Genomic DNA, 5,470 nt, shown 5'->3' with positions numbered 1-5,470 from the left:
CAAGAGAGATGTCAGACACACGGCACCCGTGAAGTTGATAAAAGTGATTTGGAACCCATTTCTTATAGCAAGACCATCTTTCGAGACGAATACTGCATCACTAATGTGACTGTAATGCTTATTCACATAGAGGTCTCACTCTATGTGATTAGCACTTTCTGCACACCGTGTCGGGACTATTCTGTGTAGTAGAATATCATGTTATTTTACAGCAGGATTTTTTTTTTTCAAATAGTAAAGTAAACTGACACCCTTACACTGTACCTTCATCATTTTCCATCACAGTTTTGTGCCGATGATCCATCCTCGCCATGTTTAATAGGCAATTAATACAGAGACTCCAACCCCAAGCACCTTCTGATCTGGAGATTCTCCCGCCCGAAACCCCTAGCAAACGGGAGACTCCAAGTTGATGTGTGCAAAGCGCGAAGTTCCTAGGATTCTAGATGTTCTCTGGTGCTATCTAAGGTTTATTTTTTTCAACATACGATAGAAATAAGTAAGAAATCCTTTCCATCGGGAGACACAGAGCCAGGGCGGGAGAAATCAAATCTCAAACGGGAGAACGGGAGATTGTGCAAAAATGGGCTTTCGGCGGGAGATCTCCCGTCGAAAACGGGAGAGTTGGAGTCTCTGTTAATATCCCAGGATAACACGAATAGGACTGGTGCACAGTCCACGCTCCCCTTTGCTCGTCTTGTATGTTATTGGTATAGGTCGCCCTCTGTAGGTATATAGTGAGAACAAATCTCTTTGATTGCATGCTTCTGACTTATATCCCATTTTCCAACATATACAGCACACGCACACACAAACTTTTGACACAGATACTTACACACACAGGCACCTACTCACAACGTCATATTCTATGGTAAAACACGAACAACACTAAATTCACTCGGAAAGCCCGCACTCCACATCTGTTTTGAAAGCCAGAGACCAGGATTCGTAGAATATCCAGTCGGTTTCTTACAATATTAGATGTAATAGCTGTGGTTCTTATGAACTAATCATACGTATTTAGATGTTTTTCTTGACGAAATCTGTCTCGTTGGTTTTTTCCCTCTTTTTGAAAGATTAGTGAAGCATTTTCTCTATCTTCAAATGGAGAAAAACGGACTAACTATCTTTCTTGTTGTACATTCGTTGTCATCGGTTTGGGTAAGAGTATATTATTTATCCTTGACATTCACATTGTATATCACTTGATATTGTATCATTATATGATAAACTATGAGTTTATCACCTTCCATGTCAACGTGATGTGAAGCAATTTTCAAATTTTGAGTATTGAAAGTCCTGTTTACCTTTGGAAGCATCACATTTGATGCATATATGTAGGATAAAACATCATATCACATTGTATCACAAAACGTCCTATACCATATAGGATTTTTGCAATACAGCATAAAATGAAAGGAGATATCAGTATTTTTCTCAATAAACGGTAACTGTAGACGGTTTAGCCTGGAAACATTATTTTTTATTACAACTATTCTTCATATTTTGTGTATTTAACAACACTTAATATTGATTATATGGATTCAAATTTTTACAGTGGTTGTTTCTATCCCCCAACTCACATTTTAGAACTATTTTAAAGCACTAATACTGGGTTTTGGTTTCATCTGCAAATGGTACATTATGCCTTTAGCATTCATGAGAGTAGAGGTAATGATCATGTACTTCTACAGAAAAACAGCATCAAACTCATATCTAGTTCTAATATGTGCTCATTCTGTTCTCGTGTTCTTAGTATCTTGTCATGATAATTGTCATCCTGTTTGTCAATATACCAGAATATTTCTTTTGTCTTTTGATATTGCAATTATACAATTACATGTATTTCTTGACGAAGTTGCTTTTTACATGTGGTGCAATAATCCAGTAGGGCCTCGGAGGGAAAACGATTGTATATAGTTGTAAATTATTCATCAAAAACTAATTTGATTACAATTGCACTATTAGAAATTAGGGACATCATACCATCTAAAGATCATGACGTAAATGTTACGTCGCCATCAAGTGAAAGCGTGTGAAACTCATTATCTTTATTCTTTTTGAAGTCCTAGTAAGAAATGGAAATTATCCTTTGATGCATGCATATGGAAAAACGAGTACCATGCAGTAAGGGATTTAATGATTGTCCGCTTGAAAAATAATGTAGATAGCGTAGAGGGGTTCTCATGGTAAACAATCATTTTCATTATTTTCAGTATCATTACTGTTAATAATTTTGCTGTAAGTAGGCCTACTTGATGTCATTATCATTATCATTATTATCAGTAGTTGCAGTAGTAGTATAGTAGTAGCAGTAATTATAGCTCTAAAAAGGGGGAAGGGGGTTCTTGGGAATAGTGCCACTAATTTTATTGATTAATAAGTTTGCGCTGTCGGGCTGCAAATCAGGGCAAAATTGACGGTTTCGTATTGTGTGCAAAAAATTTATTATTATTATTATTATTATTATTATTATTATTATTATTATTATTATTACTATTATTATCAACATTATTATTATTATTCCTTTGTTTTGCTTTGTTTTACTCTGCTTTGCTTTTTCTACAAGTCTTCTCGAGCTTGGCTTGTGAGGAAATTCTGCCGGGTGCCGAATTCAGCTGTGGAACTTACACACTGTCCAACGGGGAGACGGTTACTATGGTCCCCAAGTTGATGCTGGACGAAGGGATGGCTAAGATGATGAATCGCCCATTCTTTAAAGGGAAGGACATGCGCGTCTGCGTCATTCCAGGTAAATTCCGTGCTCGTCTACTTTTCACGGTTTTAAGGAAAATTTGAAATAGCAAGTCACCAAGGAGGTACTAGGCAAAGCTTTGCCTAGTACCTCCTTGGAGTCACTAAACATATCCAGACTTAAACGAGTGATCTCCTGTTTACCGAACAGGGGTTGCATCAGATGCACCATCGAGCTGCTGCCCGACTGCACCTTGTGCTACTTCCATTCCTTGTGGCATGCAGCGGATACTACGTATTTATTCATATAAATGAAATTCGTCGATCGGGTCATTGTTTTTTATTGCAACTGATGCACCTGATTGACAATAGCCCTATATCTACGTAGATTTGCCATAAAGATTAGGACCAGCTCTGACTACCGTAAGCAAACTTGATGGTCACGTTGATAATCAGGAGATCATTGGTTCGAATTCAACCCGAGTATGTATATGCCCATGATTTTTTTTTCACACTTATTTACGTAAATGTAGGGCAGCTTGTCATTCATTTGCAATGATTATATAGAACGCGACCCAAGAATTCATTTAATCCAGATTTGTTCATAAGAAGCTACCCTGAGGCTTCCCTTTCTGCATATCATGATTGCTTAATAACGCAACGAATAAACATATATAAATAGGTCTGCAAGCTATGGAGAGCGCATGCCGGTTTTCAGGAAAGGAAAACCTCTTCCTCTTTCCGTTTACAAATGTAGTAGATTAGTTCAAAATAAAATAACATCTTTTTTTTTTTTTTTACAATGATAGGATAACGTAGATCTATAAAAAAAGACGAGGTAGACGCATGTTCATCAAGTATAAGAATGTGAGAAGACAAATGCTGCGGTAGAGATCCCTCACACAAACTGACAAAGTCGACGGCCAGTTCGTGGGGTTACAGCTCGTTATTCCGAAGGTTCGTTATTCCGAATGCTCTCTATTCCTAAGATTCGTTATTCCGAAGGCTCATTGTTCCGAATTACATTTTCGGATTAACCAATCTTCGGAATAACGAACCTTCGGAATAACGACAAATTTTTGGATTAACGAACCCTATTTCATTTTCGGATGAACGAACCTGTAGGTTTAGGGAATTTGCGTGTTTCGGATTAACGACCCTTCGGAATAACGAACCTTCGGAAAGCGAACCTTCGGAATAACGAACAGCACCAGTTCGTGGTGCGTCCATACAGCATGTTTCTAGGTCTAAAACCTTGAATCATACAAAGTGTCTTTTTTGCTTAACGACGGTGAAGTAGGCCTAAATCATAGCCATGGTAGGCAAAACAAACTCAAAAACTGGGTCCCGTTTCATAAAACTTGTTATCAGTGACAACTGTCACATTTCCGTGACAAATTTGCTCTTAGCCGATCAGATGCAAGGATTTCAGTAGCTTATAACACCTACGTCAACTTGTCACGGATAACAAGCTTTATGAAACGGTGCCTCAACGAACCATTAGGATCAATAAACAATATTGTTGTTGTTGTTGTTGTTGTTGTTGTTGTTGTTGTTGACGCTGCTGTTGTTTAAATGAAAAGCATGTGTGTCGTTGACCATTAATTAAAAAAAAAAAGTGATAATGACAAAGCATTAAATGCAGACTTCAAGAGTCTGGTAATTAAATTTCATCTTATGAGTGTCTTGTCACTTTGTGGGTTTTGGTCTGTCAACGCATGCAGCCTGTGCCTCGGCGCCATGTCAGAACGGCGGATCATGTGCAGAGACTGAGACGGGCTACAATTATTGTTCGTGCACCAATGACTACTATGGACCGCAGTGCGGTACGTTCCCCACATATCTCTCAATGCGTTAAGGTGCACAGACACTGCAATCCTGATGCCCGTATATATAAAATCTTGTGGTACTTCTTGTGGTATTACCACACAGAAAATACCGCTGAATCTACCACCGAAAAAAGTCACAGAAACTAGCACAGAAAGTACCATAGAAACTACCACAAGAAAATACCGCAGGATATCCCTGTGTTTGATTTACTTGTAATTGTTTTTTTTTTTCACTTACAATGTGTATACTTCTACCTCAGGACTACCACGTACAGGACAAAGCTATCACCCAGCAATCCCAGCAGTAGTACCACATAGCAAATAACGGCTCAGCATTACACCGCAGTACAACACTGCAGTAATACTACACAGGACCAGCGTGTACCGAACACCACAGCAAAATATCAGTACATCACAGCATCCCATACTAACTAGAACTAAGAAGAAGAAGAAGAAGAAGAAGAAGAAGAAGAAGAAGAAGAAGAAGAATTTCATTAATCGATGAATGGCTGTGAAATAAAGGACTAATATGTAAATCTATCTAAAGTAGTACTTACTCTGTAATACACCAGTATTACCTATTCCTAACGTAATAGGTTGTAATGTAATATCCTGTGGTAATTCCCTGCTGGTAAGAACAGTGCTTGTGTCACAGTGTGTTCTGTCACAGTGTGAAACACATTGTGAACACACTGTGAAATCTCTTCACACTGTTTCCAGCATTGACCAGTGTGAGAACAATTGTGAATCATCAATTTACAGTGAGAAAGAAATATTACTAGGTGAATAACCACACCACAGTGTGAAATTTTCTTCACGCTGTTTTATTGGAGTGTTTTCATATACAAGTGTAGTTGACTATGTGAACTTTATAGTGTGAACACACTCCGGGACACTGTGTTCTTTCCAGTAGGGTTATTATGTTACAATACAAAATGCCACGAGAA

Source organism: Diadema antillarum, unplaced genomic scaffold (assembly GCF_040938485.1).
Source record: "Diadema antillarum isolate AM-2024a unplaced genomic scaffold, OU_Dant_1.0 seq00000730_RagTag, whole genome shotgun sequence".
In the NCBI taxonomy this organism is placed as follows: Eukaryota; Metazoa; Echinodermata; class Echinoidea; order Diadematoida; family Diadematidae; genus Diadema; species Diadema antillarum.
Note: the sequence above shows the minus strand (reverse complement) of the source record.